Here is a 14,824-nt window from a genome sequence, read left to right as displayed (position 1 = left end):
TTAAATATCTGTGACTTTTATCTGTGATTTTGTCACACCGATATTTTATATCGCTAAGTAAGCACAATATGCATGAATTATACCGATATTTTGTCACACCGATAAAAATTAACAGGAAATATTGAAGAGCAGTGCAATGTGAATACGATTTCTCTATACACGCCACACTTCAGTGGTTTATATGGGAAAATCCAACAAATAAATTATGTACATGTACCATTAACAAATAAATACTAATCTAACTGAACAGTAACATGTAAAAAGTTAACCTTATATACCAAGAGATTATATCGTAGTTGATTGTAGATATGGAATCAGTTGATAATTTTTAATGTAGTTGGGTACGGAGAAATTGAGGTTATGTGATTATCCTAATCGGTTTAAAAATTGATCCTTTTTATTGCATATAATATAATCGATAAATTATTTTAAGTCGTGCATTAACATTATAATATTGAGTCAGAATAAAAATTAACGAAACATAAATATTCGGAAAAACAATAGAAAATAATTACAGAACAAGACAGTTGTTCAGACAGGATTTTACACAAGATAAAGTATTGGTAACCAATGGTATTATCATTATTATTATTAATTAGGAACATTAAATCCAGACGTTTGAGATGGGCAGGGCATGTAGCACGTATGGGCGAATCCAGAAATGCATATAGAGTGTTAGTTGGGAGACCGGAGGGAAAAAGACCTTTAGGGAGGCCAAGACGTAGATGGGAGGATAATATTAAAATGGATTTGAGGGAGGTGGGGTATGATGATAGAAACTGGATTAATCTTGCTCAGGATAGGGACCGCTGGCGGGCTTATGTGAGGGCGGCAATGAACCTTCGGGTTCCTTAAAAGCCATTTGTAAGTAAGTAAGTAAGTATTATTATTATTATTATTATTATTATTATTATTATTATTATTATTATTATTATTATTATTATTATTTAAATCGTGTAATCACTATATCATTTATAATAAGATGGTGAAACTAGCGCTGAAGTAGTTTCGGCAATTTCGGATGTGAAAATCATTGCATTTATAAGGAATTTTTTTGTGGAGAGACAGTTCCTTAGGTTAAACTAGCGCTGAGGTAGTTTTGGTGATGTCGGAAGTGAAAATCGTTGAATTTGATTGTTTGTGGAGATGCAGTTGATCGTATATCCAAGGCATAACAAAGCCTAAACTAACCAAACCTAACCTGTCACAGATTCGTATATGCAAGGTGTATAAGGGGAATACGAAGGAAACTACCTCAAGGTTAGTTTAGCTAAATAAGTTTTATCTCGTTCGGTTTAATTCTATAGGTGCTGTTGTCGGCTTGTGAGAAATGCTTCGAAAGTTCGGAAGAGCATAATGTTCAGTGACACGGAGTGAACTAACATCATTTACGTTTGATACCCCTTATTTTCAAATGTAATTAATTATCCCATTTATGTGTAAGTGTAGGTATATTTTAAAAGTGTGCAAGGGCAATGAGAACGATTTGTTGGAGCAGTGTCTGCTAGATGTCAGATCTTTTTGGAACTTATAAAATTGACAATTTTTGCTAACTACCCCATATTATTATATTTAAAAGTTGAAAATTACTTGCAAGTTGATGATTTTAACAATATCTAGATAAATATCACTAAATATCAAGTTTAGAACATTGATTAGGCCTATTAATTGGGTGAAATAACACCCCACACGAGTACCAATGTTTGAAAGCACAGTGCGATTTCCTAAGAGTTAATAACCATAAACAACATACCGGTACTGAACTTATTACAAATAATTTTATTTTAAGTTTAATTGTTTTAATTAATACTACCCTGCACTGTTCGTGTTAGAGCTATACATTAAAACTGGATCATACATAAATGAGAGAAGTACATGTAAAGTTATTAAAATAATGTAGGCTCCTGTAACTATTCTGTTTGTAATTAATAGTATAACTAAAAAAAATATTGTTACTGCGTAAAAATTGAGTGGAAAATACTTATACATTAATATATATTCACAGTAATATGAAAATGTGAAGATCTCGGGGGAATATATAAAATATTAACATATATTCAGACTTAATATGAAAACAAAATGTCAGATTCATGATTATATTATTATAATGCCGCTAATAACTTTGCAACACATCATCACTTTGAAAAAAATAATATTGAACAAAATATCACGAAAAAATAATCAAATACCACCGCCCGATTGCTGTTATTGTCGCCAGATTGCTGTTATTGTATCATGCGCATGCGCAAACCCACGACGTAGAGGAGAAAATATCAGTTGCAGACGTTGCAACAGTCACAGAGTACTGAATACGGAGCAGATTTCGATAGCGATATTTTGTCACAGATATTTCGCGTCATCAGTCAGAGGTTTATCTGTGACAAAAAAATACCTGTGACAAAATATCGGTTTGTGAAATATCGGCCATCTCTATGTGTGCGCCCCTATATTAATTGTCTTGCGTTTTCTTAAAACAAGTCTTTGTGATAAAGGCTAGCAACAATAAGAACCTAACCAATCACGCTACTTGTAAATGTTTCCTATTGGTACAAAATCCCCATAACAGTGGCGTAGCCAGACTAATTATTTTGGGTGGGCCTAATATGCGGGGTTTATAAAGTACCTGATAAATCTCCTGACAATCCCGCTGTCGTCAACTCTCTTGAAACTCATTCTCGGAAGTCTTATTTAATAACATGCAAAATTATGATAATTAATCATGCAAGGCATTATACAAACGCTTCATAAAGTGAACTGGAGCTGTCGAGATTTCCTAGCAACGAATCTGTCGATTGCTGATGATGGGTCCTTCAACAAATCCCAACTTTTCTCTCTCTCTCTCAATGGATAGAGTCGATAGTCGAATTTTTCTTCGTTTCGGAGCTTTGAAGGACGACCATTTACTAATATCCATTTTTGGAGACTGAGGTGCTTCCGATAATGAATTTGCAAGACCGAGAATATCGTCTTAACATACCAAATAAAATAAGGTGTCTAATTTTTCTAGCTGTTGTAACAATCCAGTAGCCTCCACAGCTTCCTTCTTTTTATCGCTGCCAGAAATTTTTTAGCCCCAACCCAACACGGTTAAATTGGCTCTTGAAGAAATGAACCCATTTTTTATTTCTTAACTTAATGCTATCGACTGTAACTGTTGCTCTGGATCCATGGTTTAGTTTTAATGTTGAGTATTTTCCATGGAAAAACGCAAAAATTCAAATATCTTTTAGGTTGGCCTGGGCCCACCTGGCCCATCCGCTGGCTACGCCACTGCCCAATGCAAATGCAAACAGAAGGTGCCAAATAGCCGAATAACAGGAGACTGATGATGACGATGACGATGACGATGACGATGACGATGACGATGACGATGACGATGACGATGACGATGACGATGACGATGACGATGACGATGACGACGACGAAGACGACAACACAGAGGAGAATAAAAGTGAAAATTTTAACCATGAAGAACAGGTCTAGAATTTACTAAATTTATTACAAATTACGCATTATACGCGTATTTCAGTCGTGTAGAAGTTAATTTTTTGACGCGTACCTTTCCAACCCTGGCCCACGACATTGTGGACTGGCCGGCATTAGTCACAATCTGCTGTTCACTCTGTCCCTCGATTCATCGTCACGTTGAATGCGCCCATAAGTGTTATTCAATTGTGCGTTTGTTGTAAATACAGTTTTGTGTGAGATACCGCATAAAGTGGCTCTCTATTTGATTTCAGAATAAAAAGTATTTGTGTGCAAGACATACAGAGCGTCCCAGCGAGCTTTGTGCCAGTCGTGTGCCTGGTTTAGTGCGGACGGCCAGAAATGCGTCTGCTTGCGCGCAGCTGGCACAAATCTCGCTGGAACACTCTGTATTATAAGTGTGAATCGGCTCGCAGAGTCTGTACAGAATTCATTGCGAAATGTTCTAATACTCGAGCGCCGAAGAGGCAGGCAATACGTAAGTCAGTGAATAAATTTGAGAACAAAGAGTATGTATTCTTTTATTTTTAATTGGGTATTTTACGAGGCTTTATCAACTGCTATGGTTATCTATCATCTGAGTGAGATGAAAGTAATAATATCAGCGAAATACGTCCAGGGTCCAGCCCCGAAAGTTATCCAACATTTACTCTTGATGGATTGAAGGAAACCCCAGGAAAAGACTTCAACTAGGTAACTTGTCTCAACCAGGATTTCAACCTCGGCCCACTCTTTCACGGTCAGGGGTGCTAACCGTTACTCCACAACGGTGTACCAAGATTCGGTGTTAAAACTCCCTAGAAACATAGCAGTTTTAACAGAGGCTAGATCAGATGACATTGTCACTATCTTCGAACATTCTCCACAAAAATTACATAAAAAATAGCTCAGCAAGCTGGCGTGTCTCTATGATCTGCAAGAAACGCAATACGTTGATACTTTTTACACCTTATCACTATACTCCAGTGCATGCTCTAAAAGAAGATGATCCTCGTTTGCGAGGAAATTGTTGCAATTGGCTATTTAGACTCCGTGGAAGCTGCCGTAATTGACTCAAAGCTTGTGTTTTCTCAGGCGAGTCATGGTTTTATCTAAACGACTTATATTTTCAGCACCTTCATTAAGATAAAATGTCCACAACTGTGGAGTAATGGTTAGCGCGTCTGGCCGCGAAGCCAGGTGGCCCGGGTTCGATTCCCGATCGGGGTAAGTTACCTGGTTCAGGTTTTTCCCGGGGTTTTCCCTCAACCCAATATGAGCAAATCCTGGGTAACTTTCGGTGCTGGACTCCGGACCCATTTCACCGGCATTATCACCTTCATCTCATTCAGACGCTAAATAACCTAAGATGTTGATAAAGCTCGTAAAAATAACCTACTATAAGATAAGGTGTATCGCAGTTTAATTGCGCTATTATGGTCCTTTCTGGCGGCCGCAACCGCAGTCCTCGCCGAGGACATGCGCACAGATACATCGGTAAACCAAACCGATAGCAACTCTGTAGTAGCAGCCTATTGAACGATTCTCTTAACTTAAAAGGTTATTCAATGTCCAAATCCAAGGTAGACAAGAAATTGCCGGTAACTTTGTGCCTGGAGTTCCCTCAGGAACAGGGTTCTCTTACGTGCGTTTATTTTTTTTCCGGAGGAATGTATGCTAAAGATATAATCGTTCTTAATATTCATTGTCCTTAGCCGAGTTTAAACTCCGATCCAGCGGTAAACATGGTAACCACAACACCACCGAGAAAATTATTAAGGATATTAACAGTGAAAATTATGGTGATAGTAAGATTGATAAGAGTAAAGATTCGATGAAAATGATGAAACTCTGAAGATGGAGATTATTTCTGAAATAATTACGATGTTAATGATAACGAAGATAGTCGCCGGAGTAGCTCAGGTAGTAGCGCGTTTGTCTGTTATTTCGGAGTTGCAATGGACGTGGATTCGATTCCTGCTTGAATTGATTACCTGGTTCGATTTTTCCGGGGTTTTTCCGAGCTGTAAGGCGAAAGTCAGATAATTCATGGTGAATCCTCGGCTCATCTCGCCAAATACCATCTCGCTACCAGAATTGCATTGACGCTAAATAACTTATTACTTGATACAGTGTTGTTAAATAACCGGCTAAAAAATAACGAAGTTATCTCAGAACTTCTTGTTTTGATAAACTTAATAAAAGAAGTTTATAAGAAATATACCGTAATGTAGGATAGCCAGAACTTCATCCAGCATAGACATGCATTATTCTTATAAAATTGCAAACAGGACGTTTCAAACTTAAACAGATAGGCCTACTCTTTCATTAAGTGCCGATACTCCCAAATGCGACACTACCAACTAGCAGATACACAGGACATCACACATGCAGCCATTACATCCAAATGGAAATGGTGTGGACACATGGCCAGGCTACCAGGCGACAGATGGACATATCGAGCTGCCTTGTGGGACCCCCGCATAGGAAGGAGACTTCAGGGCAGACCTCGGCGCAGATGGGCAAACTTCTTCAAAGAACAGGCAGGCCAACAATGGTCCAGAGAGGCAAGAGACAGAAGAAAGTGGAAACTACTCGAGAGACATTTGTGCATAGACAGGAAGTTGTGATAGGCAGTGAGAGAATCATTGTTAAAGAAATTCAAGTTCTTAGACTTAAATATCACGTCTAACGTGAACTAGCTCATCACGTTAGGCAAATAGAGCTTTCCCTTATTTAAGGAGGCCTTTGCCCTTCATGGGACACGTCCACACCTGTGGAGTAATGGTCAGCGCGTCTGCCGCGAAACTAGGTGGCCCGGGTTCGAATCCCGGTCGGGGCAAGTTACCTGGTTGAGGTTTTTTCCGGGGTTTTCCCTCAACCCAATACGAGCAAATGCTGGGTAACTTTCGGTGCTGGACCCCGGACTCGTTTCACCGGCATTATCACCTTCATATTATTCAGACGCTAAATAACCTAGATGTTGATACAGCGTCGTAAAATAACCCAATCTATATTCTATATTTATGGGACACAATGGGCTATGTTTATCTTATTTACCTACTGCTTCATTTAAAGGTAAGAGAATCAGCTCTAGAACATCGAAGTTAACCGCCTATAGGGGCATCAACTGCAATGTTTCTACATGGGGTGAATTTCGAGGCAACCCCTCCCTAATTTACCCGCATCATTTGTCGCTGATTCACCAATAATTCTCAATCCCCTTCAATTCGACGACCCTCTCGTTTATAGGTCTAAATAACGCCCATGCATTTCTTCCCTCCTTGATCTCGGAGTCCGTAAATATATATTTCATGATAGGTCTGAGATAATCCTATTGAGATAAATAGAATATATGTGACGTAGACTTTTAGTTGCTTATTTTACGACGCTTTATCAACTGCTCTGGTTATCTAGTGTCTGAGTGAGCTGAAGATGATAATGCTAGCGAGATGAGTCCAGGGTCCAGCGCCGAAAGTTATCCAGCATTTGCTCTTAATGGGTTGAGGGAAAACGGTCAGACATAGAACATCAATTTGTTTAATTAAATTTAGAGATCATTATGCTCTTATCTTCAAGGTTTTCTTGCACAGCGTTTCAAAGAACCAAACCCCTATGGAGCTGAGAGACCAGACCTTCAGCCTGTTACGCAGACGGTCGACTTCAAGTCCCGGTTAGGTCTGGAATTTTTTATTGAAAAATCCATAGTGACACTTGTGGTGGACAAGGTCGCGATTGATGTTTTTCTCGGGGTTCTTCCGTTTTCCTCATATTAGGAGTTTATATCATTCTGTCAACATTTCTTCATTACGTCATCATTCCATAGCATTCCCCAAACGCCGGTTGGCGACGCAAGGAGGGGGCTGGCCTAGGGACGAAAGGAGTTGCCTGTTCGAAACCTGGGTACGTGGTGAACTTTAAGACTGGTTCACAATAAACCGGAAACGGAAACGAGAACTAGAACGAAAATATTGTTAAAATAAATGTATGTAATTATTATTGTGAATTCTCACATATAAATACATTTATTTTAACATAATTTCCTTTCTCGTTCTCGTTCTCGTTGTCGTTTCCGTTCCCGATTTATTGTGACCGAGTCTTTAGTGCAGGTATGCTCATTCTCTGACTCGTGATTACGTTCTGTAATCACAACCTTCGAATGTAGAGCGTGCTGTTCCTCGTTCGAAGCTCGACGGATGACTGCGGAAGGCAGTTCAAGTACTTACTAAACGTACGAACAGTGCGGGACAATGACACAGTTAAAACCTTCTGTAAACAAACGTCATATACTATATTGCTTTGCGTTCGGTAAAGTGTTTACTATGTTGCAAGGTACTGTCAGGAATACTACTGAGCAACATAAAATGACATTATACGCTCTGCCATCCAGAACATGCCGAAGTGACAGGGAAGCTGTTTTCTGTAATATGTATTCATATACCAACGTTGATATTATTATTATTATTATTATTATTATTATTATTATTATTATTATTATTACTATTATTATTATTGTTACTATTATTATTATTGTTACTATTATTATTATTGTTACTATTATTATTATTATTGTTACTATTATTATTATTAGTAGTAGTAGTAGTAGTAGTAGTAGTAGTAGTAGTAGTAGTAGTAGTAGTAGTAGTAGTAGTAGTAGTATTGTTATTACTATTGTTAGGTATATTACAATTATTATTAGTATTATTATTATATTATTAGTATTATTATTATATTATTATTATTATTATTATTGTGGTAATTTTATTTCAACAGAAATACATGTTATGATAAAATAATTTTTCAGAGGCACTACAGTTTCAAGAATTGAAAGCACTTAATGAAAGGCCAAACATTGAAGAGAGTCGAAGAATTTAGAGTCTATGTTTAGGAGCAAGTTATGTAGTGTGTTGGGAATTAGCTAAGGCACTAAAACCCTTCACGGATGGTGAACTTTCAAAGAGATGTATGGTGCCTGAACAAAATATAGTTAATTATATCTGTGTACTGGAACAACACAAATTTGAATTCACAGAACACAGGTTTAGTGATTTTAGACGTACGGAAAGTGATATTAATCATTTTGCTAATCCTTTCGTAGTAAATTTAGTACAATCCGTGAGAGTGCAGTTCCAGGACGAGTTAATTGATTTACAAAGTAACGTATAATTGAGAACTAAATGCAGAGAATATGACTTGACAAGCATAGAAGTATTAAAAAATTAACAAAACGAAATATCCCACGATGAGCTTATTCTCTACCACTATGTTAGCTACCTTCGCCTCGACATGTGTGCGAAGAATTATTTTAGAGAATGAAAGTTGCTAAATCCAAACATAGATCCCGATTAACAGATGAGCATTTTTTGAGCCAGCTGCGCATTGAGTAAATTCGTTGGAAATAGATTTCCGATTACTTGCAGAAAAGAATGCACATGTTGAACAGACCGCAATATATGGTGGAATATGAAAATAACATTATGATATAATAATAATAATAATAATAATAATAATAATAATAATAATAATAATAATAATAATAATATCATAACTATATTAAATATAATACACAATGTAATAACTGAATATTACTGTGTATATTCTTTCCTTTTTCAAATTGAGTTTATTATCCATATTTGTAAGAGCATGAGAGCGATGCCATAGATGGTGCTGCAATGTAGTTGCGGAGCCCAGTCCGTACTCTAGAGGACTACTGTTATGTGTTATGCAGTGCAGCATCATCCGTATAATCGGAGCTTTTACAATTTTGAGCATACCTGCTTTAGTGTAATCAGTCGGTGTGAGTTTGGAAGTGCGCCTAGCTTGAGGGTTAGCGCAATATATTTGAAAGGTCGCAATTCTGGGCCATAGTGCTTCTTCCCCGAAATTCCATTCCATTCTACTCCATATATAGGACCAACTCATCTGGTGATACAGGATAAACAAAGAAAAGTGGCACTTAGCCTGCATTTTGGATAATTATAACTTTTATATTGGCTATGGAAGCTGGATCTGATCAATTGTAGCTAAAGTGAAAGACTAAATTTAATATAAAAATATATCTCCTATATGACGTTTGTCTTTACATTGGCGCACGATAAACATTAGTGTGAGTAAATTTCCTTTTCTTACCGTTATAAGTACAGTTCCAAATTACTATTTCACTGTAATTAAATTCACCGCTGTGGAGTAACGGTTAGCATGCCTGACCATGAAACGATCGGGCCCGGGTTCAAATCCTGGTTGGGACAAGTTTATATTTTTTATTTTAGTAGGTTATTTTACGACGCTTTATCAACATCTTAGTTATTTAGCGTCTGAATGAGATGAAGGTGATAATGTCGGTGTAATGAGTCCGGGGTCCAGCACCGAAAGTTACCCAGCATTTGCTCATATTGGGTTGAGGGTAAACCCCGGTAAAACCTCAACCAGGTAAATTGTCTCGACCGGGAATGGAACCCGCGTCACCTGGTTTCGCGGCCAGACGCGCTAACCGTTAATCCTCAGATGTGGACGGTTGGGACATGTTACCTGATTGAGGTTTTCCCGGGGTTTTCCTTCAATCCATTAGGAGCAAATTCTGGGTAATATTCGGCGCAGGACTCTGGACTTATTTTTCCGACATAGTCATCTTCATATCATTCAGACGCTAGATAACAGAGCAGTTGATAAAGCGTCGTAAAATAATCCACTAAAAACTGTAATTAATGCAACATAAACAATACTATACAACACAATACACATCTGTGAGAGGCTCGAATCTTGATACTTTTCTCTCTGGAATGATTCGAAAACTTCTATGAAGGTGAATATATCTATTTAGGTGAGAACTGTTGAAACTAGGCCTACTATTGAACTGAGAATACAATGCCTCACAAGCCTTGGTTGTTCTATCACAATGTAGAGATTCTGAAGTCCTTAAATGTGGTGGGAAAACTGCTTTATCTCCAATATCTACTAAATAGATGGGATATACAGTTTGTGTGATGATAGAGACTGGATTAATCTTGCACAGGATAGGTACCTATGGCGGGCTTATGTGAGAGCGGCAATGAACCTCCGGGTTCCTTAAAAGCTATAAGTAAGTAAGTTTACTCAATAATAGTCTGAAAACTGCAACACTTCCCGTGGTTGGCATGATATAAAAACGGTGAACAAGGTTTCAGATTTGCTACCACGCGCAATTCATTTACTCTCTTTGAGATGTTTAAGTGCAAAACTCGAGTACCCCCGGCAATGCGCATCACTCTCCTCAGTAATATAGTTTTATAAAGTATAAACACAGAATATAGTCGTTTGGGTGAATTTCCATGAGATCGTCAGTAAATCAATCTTCAACTTCGCCCCCTCGAAGAAAAGAGAGATCAAATAATTTCAGAAATACACTGATTTTCGAGTTACGTTCCTCGTAGACAGTGCTGAGACAAAGGGAACTGATCTTCCGCCCTCTACAACACAATTCAGCAACTACCAGCTCAGAGTAAGTTGAAGTAATATTTACCAAAAAAAAAATAGAGCAGATCGTCATTTTTACTATAGCATTAGCCCCTACAGTCCTGTAAACATTTCAGATAAAAACGGCAAGGAACTCTGTATGTACAGACCGACTGTATGACAGCTCAGCGACTCGAAAGAGGAGAAGTACTATGAGTAGTGGGGAGAGTTCCAGAGTAGAGATAAGGGCGAGCGGTCGGTAAAGTAATACAGTACAACTTAAATTGTACTAGAAACATACCGCTCTACCTCATGCATGACATCCGATCTCTCCGAAGGCAAGTGAGTGACTAACTCAAACACCCCTTGGCGTAAATAAATGGACTCGCCTGACCCAGGCGCACATCTCCAGTGACTGTCAGGACTAAATAATCGTACTGTACTTGGTTGACCTGGTAAGGAATTCTGTAATGCCTTTATCTACTTACCATTAACCGCAAGAAATTCGACTACGTTCTTTTAACTCTTTGTACCTTCTGATTAAATCATTCAGAAAGGGGTGGTATTGTAAAGAAAAAGGTCGAATGAATAGATTAAGTTCATAAATGCAGCGTCTGAGATGTGCTCTATGAGATGCGATGACATCGTAACAACACTACAGTTATACCATAAATTTTGGATGAAATTTTGTAGACACCGTGCATTCTTTAATATTTTCCACAGACCTCTGAATTTTAAAATTATTATTACTTTGAAAAATAACTACATAAACAACTAACTGAGAAATAAGAGTTCATAATTACTAAACGAAAGGACGAAGAAAACTCTAATATCTTAAGGACAATGGAATAACAAATTTCTTCTGGAGACCAGATTAGGTATAATATTTCTGATGGTAATACTTACTATTAATGACGATTATCACGATGATTATCACAGTGATGGTGATGATGACAGGTCTAATACATTTTACAATGAAAGGTCTAATGCCGAATACTTCGTAAAAGTGAATTAAATAGTATATGTTTACATTCCACAGAAACAAAACTAAAATGTAAAAAACAACACATTCGGGAAATTTAAACTTGAGAAACAAACGTGTATTAATGTTCTTGAAGTTTGAACATCAGGTGTATAATCCGAAAAATGGAGAATAAGAATGTTGCGTGCAAAAAGTAGTAAACTTTCAAACAAAACAAGAAAAGAAACAAGTATGATATGGAGTAAGAATTCTGAAAAGAAAAGCAAACAAAACGTCTACAAACTTTCCCAAACGGTACATATATCGTATGTCTTTCTTGGCTTCACACGAAATAAAATCTAATATGTTACAACATGCTGTTGTGCAGACGAAAACTGTAGCTTTAGAAATAGCCTCCAGTTTTAACGTAACGTGAAAGTTGCTGCTGCAATTATATATTAAAACTGTCACAACAAATTATATCACCCTGGATGACGTGACGTGGTTGTTAAGTTCTTCTGCAAGACAAATTGGTCTTTTAGGCAATATTTCAAAACACGCTTCTTCAGCAAAGAGTTGCAGAATACAAAGCAATTTTCCATGCAGACTTTCAAGACCCACAAAAGAGTGGCTACTGTAAGACACTGATAAAGTTTAACAAAATGTATTGTTTATTTTATTGCCTATATCGCAACCTAACAATCAATATTTTTACGGAGTAGAATGAATAATTTCGTTCGAATATAACGGAGCTACTGTATTTTGTATCTCATCGACAACAATAAAATAAAATAAAATAAAATAAAATAAAATAAAATTGATTACTCTGACCATAATATGGTTGTGCGGAAGTGTTTTATCGTTATTTAACGATGCTGTATCAACAGAGCGGCTATTGTATATTGATCACAGTTGGCACAGCGCTGGTATACGACGACCGTGGAGCAAGAGTTCAAATCTCAGCAATGGCGAAGTTGTGTTTGTGGTGGACAAAGCCATGTGAAGTTTTTTTCTTAGGTTCTTCCGTTTTTCCTTCGTAATTCCATCAATACTTTCCACAGTCCTCCTTTCAGTATCATCTAATTTTCGAAAAATAGGACACCACTTACGTTTGAGTGACGACGAATCAGTCGTTCTTCGTGGTGGATGATGCTCGGGATATGTCCAAAGACTTATAGATGGGAATCGTGGTGGATTCTAGACGACTACTGCATATGATTCAGGGGCACCGGAGCCCTCCTGACTCACCCCTGACTGAGACATGACGACTCATTTAAATGTGTGAGGTACGACAGATAACCACCAGAGGTATGGGATACGGATTTGAGCGCTGGAGAGGAATGCGTTATGTGGCGGATGAGGGAATCGACTTAGCATGGCTGTAAAATCGACACATAAATCATTCCATCTCTCTGTATGTATCTCTATATCCTATAGCGTCATAGTTATTTACTCTGCAAAGATTGATTGTGAGGTTTTACGAACGAGTTGAGATGTTTACGGCCGAAGAGTAGCTGAGGTCGGAATTTCGAAACGAATTCGTAAAACATTTTCAATTCTTGTAATATATAATATTTTATTTCATATTATGTCGAATTTCATTATTTTCAATAACTGAATATTAACATGTACATGCACATATTGAACAACCGGTAGAAAGGGATATCCCTAAATATGCTCAGAATGTATTCAGTTGGTGAACGTACTATGCTCATTGCGGAATTCTCCATGTAGGAACTGTTGCTAGACGAAAAGTAATGGAGGGAGATTTGGATGGATATTTTGAAGTTCGAAAATAATTATCAGACGAAAGTAACGAAGCGATGGGAGAATGATAGAAATTCTGTAGAAGTTTTGTAAGGAGAACAGACGCAGGTATGTACGACTTCCACAGTCAATAGAAGTAATATCACAGTCTAGTATACAGTCACGAAGCTTGAGTTGTGAGGGTGCTACGAACATAGACTGTGCCAGTACTATTTTGCTTGTCTGTAATGAGGCGATATTAGCGATCCTAGTGGTTAGCAACTATCTATGGATGCATATTTACTACGTATTGAACTTCGTGACTGTATATATTAGACTGTGGTAATATCCCATCGATTTGTGTAAAGGATAACGTGAACTGCACATTAATGTGAACATGGTGTAGATTAGGCTTAAATATTATTTACAGATTTCTGTATTATTCTATAGTATTGTAGGCCAATTCTAAAATATTGTAGTATTAAATGTTGAAAATTCAATATTAACCTTATTTTTGTCGATTTGTTTGTTAATAATAACGTTTAAGTTATTGGCATGATGCCCACTGCGCAGCCGGTCAATGAACAATTGATAGAAAATACACCTAAATTCAGCTGAGTATGGATTGGCCCGAATTGTACCAACTTTTTGAAACGTGACAAAATAACTTGGAAGTAAATAAGGAGAAATTGTCTATATAATTTCTACTGAGTACCTTCACTTGTTTAATTCTGAAGTTACTAATTAAGTTGACTATAGTTTATTCATATGTTGCAAATAGTGGCACTCCTTATGTGAATATTGCAATACACTGTAGGCTACTGTAATGTTCTGTTTTTCGGCCATTTTGTAAGATCATAAAGAAGTGAAATGAGACATAATATGCAGTAAATTACATTTGTATCAGCTAAAACCAATGGTTGCGAAACATCACGGAATGCTGACGAAATAGAAATGCAACCCGTACACCACTATTGTTGAGAGAGGGATGGAGTGATTATATCCTCGGGTAATGCAGTGAATGACAGTGCAGAGACGGACTGATCGGAGTCGTAGCTATATGGACCTTGTCTTATATTCTTGTACTGTATTATTGTTATATCCGTACATTCGTCAGAGCCTGGGGGATAGGCTATGCTATGAAGTGAAAAATTTTATTCTCCGTTTCATTTTCAATTAATGTATAAATATTAGGTCTACCTATCCTTTCCTCCACACTGT

The sequence above is a fragment of the Periplaneta americana genome, chromosome 13 (genome assembly GCF_040183065.1).
Source record: "Periplaneta americana isolate PAMFEO1 chromosome 13, P.americana_PAMFEO1_priV1, whole genome shotgun sequence".
Lineage (NCBI taxonomy): Eukaryota > Metazoa > Arthropoda > Insecta > Blattodea > Blattidae > Periplaneta > Periplaneta americana.
Note: the sequence above shows the minus strand (reverse complement) of the source record.